Below are 12853 nucleotides of genomic sequence, written 5' to 3' on the forward strand. Positions count from 1 at the left end.
CTTCCTTCCTTCCTTCCTTCCTTCCTTTCTTTCTTTCTTTCTTTCTTTCTTTCTTTCTCTCTCTCTTTCTCTCTCTCTCTTCTCTCTTTTGTATCAACTACTTTTGTTAAAGAAGAAAGTGGTTCCAGGTAAGGTAACTTACTGTAAGTGGTTACACTAAGTCAGAAATGTATTAGGAATGTGCAAGGATTAAGGCTCTAAAGCAGTTTGTTTGTAGGCATGTGAACAGCTTAGAAACAACAATATAAAAGTGCTCAGCAAGAAATAATCATGCAATTCTGGTTGAAAAGCATTTATCTTCAAGTTTGAGGATATAGTGAACCTATCAGTGTATAGTGCTAATTTATCATAAAGATACAGTATTATAATAATCAGTACACTAATCATTGATTTTAAGTGCCTACTATTAAAATACAGGCAAATAAATGCATTTCAAACGGGACTTTAAGAATGACCTAATGTAATAAGCAGTAACATGTGCATTTGGCATTTATCAGAATGGAAAAACCCTAAAATGAATAAACAGATTCTTTCACCTAGTCAAACTGCACGTGCTTGCATGCTGTTTGGTCACACAAACTTGAGTTTCTTTGATTCATCATCAGCCGCCTTCTAGAGCAGATAGACAGAGTTTACAGTAGGCTCCATGATTTCATGCACTCACTCTGTCCACACTGCCTAGTCACCCTCCCTCCTGCGTGGCAACTGCACACTCCTCTTTCGTATTTCTCTGCCAATCACTCCTTCATTCTTTCTATGCCCCCTCCTTACTAACTCCTCCGTCACCGGCGGTGACCACCTTAGCAAATTACTACAAATGTGGCAAGTTAGCAATAAAGCCAGGTGTGATGATACATGCCTGTAAAGTCACAACCACTTAACTACTTAAAACACAGACTAAAGGATTGAGAACAGAAATGCCTTCAATATTAAAAATTAAAAGATATTCATTCACCATTATCAAGACCGTGCATCCCAAATCAAGGTGTCAATGAGGCTGTGCTCTCTAGAAGTCTCATTACTTGTTTTAGATTTCATTGAGGAACTAATTGTTGAATTAATGCCTACATAAATGCAAGACTATTGCTCTACCAATGAGCTATATAACAATCTTGCTTTACTCTAAAAAAAAAAAAAAATTAACACAAGGTCTTGTCAAAGTACCCAGGCTACTCTTGAATTTTTACTGTAGCCTAAACAAGCCTTTGAGTTATCACTGATCTGCTTTAGATTCGCAGGTGGCTGGAAATGCAGATTTGTGCCATCAGCCCTAACCTTTGCTTGTATCTTCTAGCACTGATGAGAGTGAGCATCCCTTGTCTTGTGTGTGGTGGCTCCAGCCTCTGCCTACATCCACTTCTCTCCCCTCTGCTTCTCCTTTTCTTTTGCTTTTAGTTTTATATGTTATTGGAAAATACATATATTTAAAACATAAAATGTACTATAAACCATCAGCACATATTCTCTGAAATATGCAGATTCACATCTAAGATATCTTGCAACCATTACAACTGTCTGCCTCCTGAGTTTTTTCTTCTTCCTAAACTGGCACTCGGGATGCACCCAGGAGTAAATTCCCATTCCTTTACAACTCCAACACTCAGAAACTACAATGCCTCTATAGCACTTATAATTATTAATTTAAATTAATTAGCACTAATTAATCAACCAGTCAAGTAATTATAAATAGTGTAATCTGACTATTCATCTTGCCTCATTGAGGTGGAGTCGTATGTGCCTCACCATGACTGAATGATTTCATTTAACATAAAATTCCCAAGGTACGTCTATGTTATAGCATGCATCAGAATTTATTTTTAAGGCCGAATAATAGGGGGTATGTATTCTTTGCTTATGGTTTGTCTATCTGTTCATCTCTTAGTCTGTAGGCCTATGTCTATCTTTTTTGGTTGTAAATGATTCTGGTGTGAACATGAGTACAGAAATTGGACACACACCCAGAAATGGAGTGGCCAGAGTGTACGATAATTTGTGTTTCATTTTTGAGGAGCCAACTAGTATGCTTTCATGCACAGATGCTTTAAATCTTGATGTAATGCAACTTACATGTTTGTTCTTTTGTTATTGATCACTTTGGTAAGAAGTTCAAAAAAAAATCTGCTGCCAAATCAAATGTCAGGAAGTTTTTATATGTGTTTTCTCAAAATCCTTGATGTATCCTTTAACTCCTGCCTTAGGCCTTTGATCCCACTAGAGTTAATATTTGTATGTGACATAAACTAAATGGTACAATTATGTTAATAATTATGTTAATTTGCATGTGGAATCTATATTTTACAATTAATGCTATTTGTAGAAAACATAAGATCCTTTATGCATTGATGGCTTCTATTCTCATTCATTAGTTTATGTGTCTACTGTCTTTCTTCTAGTACTGGACTCTTTAGATCAGTCTTGTTATATAGCTTTGGCTGTCTTGAAAATAACTATGTAGAACAGGCTGGGCTCAGACTTGCAGTGATACACCTGCTTCTGTCTCTAAAACATTAAGAATAAATGCTTGTATCACTCACTATACCTGGCTTGCACTCAGGGAACTAGCATGAACACACTCCGGAAGATCCAACAAGCAGCTGAGTCAGAGGCAGATATTTTCACCCAACCCATAGACAGAAGCAGCTGACCCCTGTTGTTGAACTAGGGAAAGGCTGAAAGAAGCTGAGGAGGAGGACCAGTAGTCTCAATTAATCTAGACTCCCAAGAGCTCTCAAACACTAGACCACCTAGCAGACAGCATACACCAACTGATAAGAGGCTCCCAACACACATACAGCAGAGGACTTCCGGGTCTGGGTTCAGTCAGAGAAGATGCACCTAATCCTCAAGAGACTGGAGGCCCCAGGGAGTTTAGAGGTCAGGTGGGGTGGGAGATGGGGGCATCCACGTGAAGACAGGGGTGTGGGGAGGAGGTGTGGGATGTGGAACAGTCAGAGGGTGAATGGGGGATGGGGAATAAAATATGGAGTGTAAAAAATTAATTAATTAAAATATATAATTTTTAAGTCTTCTCTCTCTCTCTCTCTCTCTCTCTCTCTCTCTCTCTCTCTCTCTCTCTCTGTGTGTGTGTGTGTGTGTGTGTGTGTGTGTACAGAATGCCTGCTGAGTTCAGAAGGGAACATGAGATCCCTCAGAACTGAAGTTCCAGAAGGCTGTGAGCTGTCTCATGGTGCTCAGGTTGTTTCTCAGCTTCTCTGCAAGAGTTGTGCAGGTTCATTCCTGCTGAGCCATCTCTATGGCTCCAGCCCTACACCCTTGATTAGATTTGCATCAGGTTTCAAAATTCAGAGGTATAAATCTTCATCTTTGCTTCATAAAGACACTTGGGATAGTCTAGATTCCTTGAAATTCCATATGAATTTTGGTATAAATTCTATTTCTGCCCAAAAGTCACTAAGGTGATTAAAAGTCACTGACTAGTAATCCCCATGTCCATTTTTTTTTCTGAGGAAGTGTTTCTGTTAATCTTTGTTTTTCCTGTGAACACACCATACTTCTTATATTTTTCTCATTGAAGAATAGACATAAAATATTATGCTGTGGAAACACTAGAAATCAGATTACTCCCCTTCCACGTTGGTTATCGTAATTTTCTGATGTCTGTCTTGCATGTTCTCTAAAGTCTTCTGGTTTTCATTTGTTTGTGTTTTGCTATTTTTTATTTATGTTTTAGTTTCTTGGTTTTGTTTATCAGTGATTTCTTTATGTTCACAGAAAGACAAGACAAAAGAAGAAACAAAGCATTCTCCCAGATCTTTTAAAATTGGCTTTGGGAAGAGACATGCATTCAACACAGCCTACCACTTACAACTCTTTCTCAGACTCCACTTGATCTCACATGTCCTACTAACTTTCATAATGCTAAGTGTCTCAAAATATCTCTTATTTTTATTTAAGAATCTATACCCTTTCTTTTTTCCTATTAATATTAATGTGGGTAACACATTTTAAAAGTCCTCTTGGGATGATAAATTACAATTGTTAGCAATTCTTTAATGGGGATAATCATGTTTGAGCCACTGCTCTAAAAGTTTTATTCTAAAGCTAAATCTATTGATCACTTTAAAGCAGTTTGAGCTGAAGCAGGCAGATTGTACTGAATCCCACTTATTCAGCATTCTGGAATCTTCTGAGAGATGATGACTGTGAAGTCTTTTGTCCTTGAAACTTCAGGAGAAGCCTGTTTTCCTTGTTCCCTGAAAACGCTAGGATATGGCCTAATAATGATGTAAAAATATCTGCCTAGCAGTCTTCTGTTTCCACTTTTCATTAACTAGAACAAGATGGGAATTCATGTTAATTCGTGTGTTAGGGTTTCCAGTTAGTGTAAGTAGTAGCACTTGCTACAAACACTTTTGTTATGAATACGAAAGACTTTTTCAATGAAAAGATTACTGTGCAAAACCTTTGTTTTAATTGCAGCAACACTGAGAGATGAGATCTGGTTGTTTCCTTTGTAGAGTTCAAAGGTAATCCTTTTGCAAGGTAATCCCTTTGGGCTTAATCTAACAACCTCGGAATGTTTGTCCAAGATGAAAAATAAAGTTTTCTCCTCCCTGGAACAAGTAAAGACAGGGCAGCTCATTGTTACGGTGAAGAAAATGCACGGAGAGACAGTTTGAACCTCAGCACATGATATGGAATAGTACCGATTTTCTGGCCATGCGATAAGCAGCGTCTGTTATACCAGGGTCCATGAAAGTTCCCCATCCTTCCTTACACTTACTTTGCTTGTCTGCTGAGTGCTATGCAATACTCCACTCTGGCTTCAGTCAGATTTCTCTAAGGAGTAAGTCGCTGACAATCTCATCAGCAAGGGCCTTGGGAAAGTGCCTGGTGCTTCTGGGTATAGGGTCAATTTTTGTGGATGATTAGTGTCAACTTGACAGAATCTATAATCACCTACAATCAATGCCTCAGGGTATGTCTGGGGGATATTATCTTCATTGTATTAATTGATGTGGGAAGTTCTTCCCACTCTGGCTGCTGGCAGTTCTTGGCTGGGATGCTAGACTATGTTACTAGAGAAGGGAAACCCAGAATCAGCATGCATTTGCTGCCTTCAGCTGGCGATTATGGATGTAGTGACCAGCAGCTTCATGCTCCCATTGCCTTCACTTCCCTGTCATGTCCATTGTACCTTGAACTGTGAGCTATAATGAGTGCAGCTAAGAAGTTGTACATATATGAATACACACATGTATGTGTGCTTTTGTGTTTGTGACAGGAATGATGAGAGAGACATGGAGAGTGGAGGCTTGGCTCATGAGGTTTCAGATGGGAACAAGAGTGCTAGCTGGAGTTCATCCATTCATATGGTATGTTGGCCAATAATCTGGTTTCATTGTGCTAATTTTCTGAAAAGTTAAATAAGGTTGAATTTGAAGATAATGGATTATTATTTCATTATTATGATTATTATTATTATTACTATTACTATTACTGACAGAAGAGCTCTCAAGACAGGATTGTGTTTGGCCTGGTATGACAGGGCACTGTCCTTGTTCAAGAGATCATCCTTAGGGGAAGAGAAATAGCCCATGCTACATTAGAACAATAGAATGTCTTGGTGACAAAACCCCACCCATTGAAGGCTTCATCTTGGGAAGAGCCAAATTCATTTAAATAAGGAAAGCTTATTTTTGTTACCTGTGTATTTCTATGTAAGTTTATAAAATGAGGTTTCCTTTGGGTGTGTTCAAGACCATAACAATGGCCAGCCAAGCAAGATGTACTCAGGGGCAGGACAGAGACAATTGTATCTTAGAGGTAGCCAATAACTGTCTCATTGGAAGTTCTACCCATTCAGTTGGAAGGGGATTCAAGTTAGGTACTGTAAACTTAGCCAATTACCTTTGGTTGGAGGGGTCATAGTCATTTAGTCCCTAAACTGATATATTTTTGCATTGTATTATAAATATTTCTTCTTACAGGCACCAATAAGTGTAGCTCTCCTCACCTCCATCACTTAGGGTTTCAATTACTGTGATAAAACATGACCAAAAATAACTTAGGGAATAAAGGGTTTAATTTCACCTTATAGCATATAAATCTATCACTGAGGGAAGCCAAGGCAGGAACTCAAGGCAGGAACAGGCCATAGTCCATCACAGTAGGATCACTGTCTACTGGCCTCCTTCCCATGGCTTGTTCAGCCTGCTTTCTTACAGTACTTAGGACCATCATCCAAGGTGTGGTACTACTCAGTGACTTGGGCCTTCCTATGTGAAATCAAGAAAATGTACCACAGGCCAATCTACTAGGGGAATTGTCTTAATTGAGGTTCTCTATTTCAAAATGTCTGGCTTGTGTCAAGCTGACATAAAACTAGCCAGGACAGGCCTTACCAGAGAGGCTTGTTTCTGTAGCAGACAGAAGCTGCTACCAAGGTTCACAACTGGTTATAATGCAGAGACTGAGTGACTGTAGGATGCCCATATACAGCCAGGTGCTGTATAATCACCAATAAAAGCCCAGAAATGGAGAGTCGTGGAAATATTCTAAGAGCCAGAGGGCAAGAGTGCCTGCTAAAAGTTAGATGACTTCTAGCTATAATAGGGAAGCTGCCCCCAGTGAATTTGCAATCACGTGGTTGTTTATACAAGGCATGCATAATGACCATAAGCTTGACATGCCAATATGAAAGAGAGACGTGTCACAAGATCCAACCCATAGATGAACTATAGGCAATTCATGGATGTCAGGGAAGAATGAAAAAGTGTCCTTCAGGAACAGGACAACTGATAGGTTATTCAATCTGAGTCCCAGCTGGTAAGCCCTGAACACATGTGTATATGAAAAATGGTAGACATACTCACTAAGTTCTGTGTGTGTGTGTGCATGTAACAATAATTGTAGAAAAAGCCATGAATTTGAGATTGAGTTCAAGGTGAGGGGAAATGGGAAGGGAGAAGGACAAGTGGAGAAGATGTAAATAAAGAACTTATGAACAGAATTCTCAAAAGATATATATCAAAAGAGAATAAAGCCTAAAAATAAGTGGTTCTCTTTTTTTTCAAAAGCCAATGTCTAGGAACCTGTTTCCATAGCATCAGTGTACAGATGTTGATATGGCAATTTCTCTGGAGTGTAGCAATGCCATTCCTGTGGTACTGGCTTTGTCGATATGATGAAAGATCATGAGGGTAAGGAAATCCTCATGAAATCAGGCCATGTGTGGTAGGGTTGAACTTCCAGGAAAAAAGCCATTAAATACAACTGTGAATTTGAATCCGGGTTACACGGAGACGCCAGGATACTGGAAGTGCCAGTACCATATAGCATATACCAAGAACTATAGCAACAGAATGGAGACAACCTAGGTGAGAGTCTACAAGTACAAAAGGCAGCTGTCTTAGTTAGGGTTACTCTTACTATGATGAAACATTATGACCAAACGCAAGTTCGGGAAGAAAGGGTTTATTTGATTTATACTTCTAATCACTGTTCATCATTGAAGGATGTCAGGACAGGAACTCAAGCAGGGCTGGAACCTGGAAGAAGGACCTATATAGAGGCCATGGAGCAGTGCTGCTTCCTGGCTTGCTTCATATGGCTTGCCCAGCCTGCTTTCTTATAAATTGTAGGACCACCAGCCCAGGGATGGCACCACCCACTATGGGTGGGGCTCTGCCCTATCAATCATTAGTCAAGAAGATACTTTATAGACAAATCTTATGGAGGCATTTTCTCAATTGAGGTTCCCTCCTTTCTGGTGACTCTAGCTGTGTCAAGTTGACATAAAACCAGCCAGCACAGCAGCAAAGCTAGGAGGAAGGATGCCAAACCTTTTAGAGCCCAGCTGATTACAGTACCATCCCTAGGTGGATGCAGAGCTTCAGTATTTCATGTTTGCTGTGCAGAGTCTGCTTTTCCTTTTGTGTCATTATATCTTGCTCTGCCCTTCTCCTACTTTAAAACAGGAATGGTTACTTTGTATCAGTATATCTTGGGAGTCCGTAAATGTTTTTGTTTTTATAAAAAGGGTCATAGTTAAGAGTCTTTGGAGTTTTAGAGGGTGGAAATTGTTAAAGACTATTGGAATTTTTAATGTTGGATGAAATTCCTTTTCCATTTTCAGGTTTCTATAGATACAATAGGTTATAAATTAAAAGTGATGTGTTTTAGTTTATGGAGTGGTTTTGGTTAATATTACCAACTCAACAGAATCTAGAAGTATCTGGGATGTGGGCTTCTGGGTGCATCTGGGAGCCATGATCTTTGTTATACTTCCTGAGTTGGAAAGACATCGGGTTGTGGAACTCAGCCCATGAATGGAATCTGCAACTTTGTAAATAGACAGAGGGAAAAAGGATAGGACGTGTATCTACAGCTCATTGATTAACCTCTGTTCCCAGCTCCTGCTGCATGTATTTCTCTGCTATGCTGGACTGCCTTGAATTGTGAACTAAAATAAGCCTTTCTTTCCTTAAGATACTTTGTCAGAGCATTTAATCAAGCAACAAAAGAGAAACTGAGACACCCTTTCAAGTTACAATGATCCAGGCAGATGAAGACTGGGAGCCAAGAGTGCCTGTTGGAAAGATGGAAAAATAATAGGTTCATCTCAAATTCCTTTGCTGTGCTGCATGGGGATGGAAACATGTTTGTAGAATCTAGAGTCCACCTAATAAGAATTGAGGATAGAAGTAGTTAACAGAGACTGACAAAAGAGATGGGAAGGATATAGTAAGATGCACATCTATGAACACAATGATACATTTTGGCAGGCATAATTTCTTGTTGTCAACGACAGTAAATACAGGTAACAATAGAATAGTTAGACAATAGAAGATTTTGAATGTGTTCATCATAAATAAATAATAAAAATTTAAGGTTATGGCACAGTTGTTGCTGTGATCAGTTGTTATGCAATACATGTATTGGATCTACACATCACATTATACCTAGTAAATATGTACAAATATTATGTGTTGATTAAAATTTAATATTTAAAAAACCCTAACAAATCAGTTAAATTCCAAGTTTAAGAGTTGTTTATCAAAACTCAGATCACAGCTAAGCAGAAGCCTGATGATCTAATAGATTGCAGAAATTTGATGTGTAGTCAAAGCAAACATCTGCTGTGCTTGGGTCCAAGTCCTGGGAAGGGAGTGGTGAAAACCAAGGAGCCTGAAACCTAAGACAGCACAACTGCATGATCTATCTCAGTGGTTTGCTCTGTTGAGTCTCAGAATCCTCAAGATTTATAGTTGTATAACTGTCCCTCAGCAAGAGTTGGCATTTTAATCCTTCTGACAATCCCCTTTCCTCAAGTCTGATACACTTCTCAACTGACAATAACCTAGGCCAGTAACTTAGCTATCACGTACTTTGATGATGAAAAGGAATGAGTAGGTATTAAAAAGACTGTAATAGTCAATTAATATTTCTACTCTTGACAGTGGTTTTGGGACTGTTTGCTTGAGAAAGTAGATAACTGTATAAACAAGAATTTGCTAACTAGAGGGACAGTAATTTTCAAGACATAGAATGTGACATTTGCAGTGGTATGAGTGAGAAATGCCACCACCACCAGACTCATGTTTTTAAGCAAGTGGTTCCTCACAGATGGCACTATTCTGGCAGGTTATAGTGCCTGGAGAAAATGCAGCGTCGCTGATGGAAGTAGATCTCTGGGGATTGGTCTTAAGATATTATAGCTCCACTTCCTGCTCTCCCCCCCCCACTCTCCCAACTCCTCAGTGTGATGATGAGACTTGACCTCTCCACATGTGGTTTCTGCTATGCTTTCTTAGTCAGGAATTCTGTATTCTTGGAACCATAGATGAAAATAGCGCTTTTATCCTCCAGGCACTCTATGTCATGATATTTTATCACAGAATAGAATGGTGACTAAGTAATACAAACAACACAGCAGCAAGGGTAACTACTGAGCCATCGATCCAGCCTCTGAGGCTCTTAGAAGGGCCTTGGGATTTCTGTGTCTGTCTTTATTACCTTTGAAAAATTTAAACTTCGTTTACATATTTTATCTTTTCCTCCCTACAGAGCTTATCATTTAAAATTCTCAGTTCATTAATATAATCATTAGTTGCAACTGTGTGGCTACCAATCACCAATCATAGTTTCTTGTTTCTATTCTGGTCATGGTCTAATAGTTCCCGTCTTGCTGTCAGCCTCATCCTCATTCTTGATCAAGGTGAGCAAGTTGACATATTTCCTCATCTATTTAATTATTGATATCTTGTTTTTTAACATTTTTTCCATTTTTTAATTAGATATTTTCTTCATTTACATTTCGAATGTTATCCCCTTTCCTACTTTCCCCTCCAAAAATTCCCTATCTTCTCCCCCCTACCCCTACTCCCCACCCACTCCCACTTTCTGGTCCAGGCATTTTCCTATACTGGGGCATAGAACTTTCACAGGACCAAGGGCCTCTCTTCCCATGATGACCAACTAGGCCATGCTCTGCTACATATGCATCTAGAGCCACAAGTCCCTCAATGTGTGTTTTCGTTGATTGGATGTTTAGTCCCAGGGAGTTCTGGGGTTACTGGTTACTTCATATTGTTGCTCCTCCTAGGGGGCTGCAAACCCCTTCAGCTCCTTGGGTACTTTCTCCAGCTCCTTCATTGGGGACCATGTGCTCTGTCTAATGGATGACTGTGAGCATCAACTACTGTGCTAGTCAGGCACTGGCCAGAGCCTTTCAGGAGACAGCTATATCAGGCTCCTGTCAGCAAGCTCTTGTTTGCATCTGCAATAGTGTCAGGGTTTGGTGGTTGTTTATGGGATGGATCCCCAGGTGGGGCAGTCTCTGGCTAGTCATTCCTTCAGTCTCTGCTCCAAACCTTGTCTCTGTAACTCCTTCCATGGGTATTTTGTTCCCCCTTCTAAGAAAGATCAAAGTATCCATACTTTGGTTTTCCTTTTTCTTGAGTTTCATGTGTTTTGCAGATTGTATCTTGGGTATTCTGAGCTTCTGGGCTAAAATCTACTTATCAGTGAGTGCATATCATGTGTGTTGTTTTGTGATTGGGTTACCTCACTNANGATNATNNCCTCCANATNCANCCATTTGNCTANGAATTTCATAAATTCATTCTTTTTAATAGCTGAGTAGTACTCCATTGTGTAAATGTACCATATTTTCTGTATCCATTCCTCTGTTGAGGGGCATCTGGGTTCTTTCCAGCTTCTGGCTATTATAGATAAGGCTGCTATGAACATAGTGGAGCACGTGTCCTTATTACAAGTTGGAGCATCTTCTGGGTATATGCCCAGGAGTGGTATTGCTGGATCTTCTGGTAGTACTATGTCCAGTTTTCTGAGGAACAACCAAACTGATTTCCAGAGTGGTTGTACCAGCTTGCAATTCCACCAACAATGGAGGAGTGTCCCTCTTTCTCCACATCCTTGTCAGCATCTGCTGTCACCTGAGTTTTTGATCTTAGTCATTCTGAGTGGTGTGAGGTGGAATCTCAGGGTTGTTTTGATTTGCATTTCTCTAATGTTTAAGGATGTTGAACATTTTTAGGCGCTTTTCAGCCATTCGGTATTCCTCTGTTGAGAATTCTTTGTTTAGCTCTGTACCCCATTTTTATTTGTTTTTTTTTTCTGGAGTCTAAGTTCTTGAATTCTTTGTATATTTTGGATATTAGCCCTCTATCAGATTTAGGATTGGCAAAGATCTTTTCCCCATCTGTTGGTTGCCTTTTTGTCTTATTGACAACATCCTTTGTCTTACAGAGGATGTGCAATTTTATGAGGTCCCATTTGTTAGTTCTTGATCGTATGGCACAAGCCATTGGTGTTCTGTTCAGGTATTTTCCCCCTGTACCTATACGTTTGAGACTTTTCCCCACTTTCTCCTCTATAAGTTCCAGTGTCTCTGGTTTTATGTGGAGTTCTTTGATCCACTTAGACTTGGGCTTTGTACAAGGAGATAAGAATGGATCAATTCACATTCTTCTACATGCTAACTGCCAGTTGATCTGGCACCATTTATTGAAAATGCTGTATTGTTTCCACTGGATAGTTTTAGCTCCCTTTGTCAAAGATCAAGTGACCGTAGGTATGTGGGTTCATTTCTGAGTCTTCAATTCTATTCCATTTATCTACCTATCTGTCGCTGTACCAGTAACCATGCAGTTTTTATCACAATTGCTCTGTAGTACAGCTTGGGGTCAGGCATGATGATTCCACCAGAGGTTCTTTTATTGTTGAGAATAGTTTTTCCTATCCTAGGTTTTTTGTTATTTCAGATGAATTTACAAATGGCCCTTTCTAACTCAGTGAAGAATTGAATTGGAATTCTTATGGGGATTGCATTGAATCTGTAGATTGGTTTAGGCAAGATAGCCAATTTTTTACATTCTTGAACTTCTGAGACTCTGCTATCTCATCTAATATTCTCATGAGAAAGTTCAAAGTGTTTATTTTGGAATATGACTTCACATTTCCCAATAGGAGTCAGCTATTGTATCTGGCTGGCACTGAGAAAAAGCCAAGCCTGCCCATTACCTGTGCCAAGGTGAGTTTTACCGAACAGGTTTGGGATGAATTCCAGGGTTGAGATTTTACAGGCTCACAGTGACTATTACAACTCACTCCCACTTGCTGACTGTCTAGCACAAACTAGCTCTCTCAGTGGGAATCACACTGATAAACTCTCAAGAGTGAATCAGTCCCAAGGCTGGAAAAATGGCTTAGCAGTTCAAGTGATTCCCACCAGAATAAGAAGACCAGAGTTTAGATTTGAACAGTATATAAATGTCATGGCCTCTGGGTTTGATTGAGATGTCCTGTATAATAGTAAAATTATTTCACTTAAAAATAAATAGCAAATGTAGAAGCAAATATTTTATGT

This window comes from Mus caroli, chromosome 5, assembly GCF_900094665.2.
Source record: "Mus caroli chromosome 5, CAROLI_EIJ_v1.1, whole genome shotgun sequence".
Taxonomy (NCBI): Eukaryota; Metazoa; Chordata; class Mammalia; order Rodentia; family Muridae; genus Mus; species Mus caroli.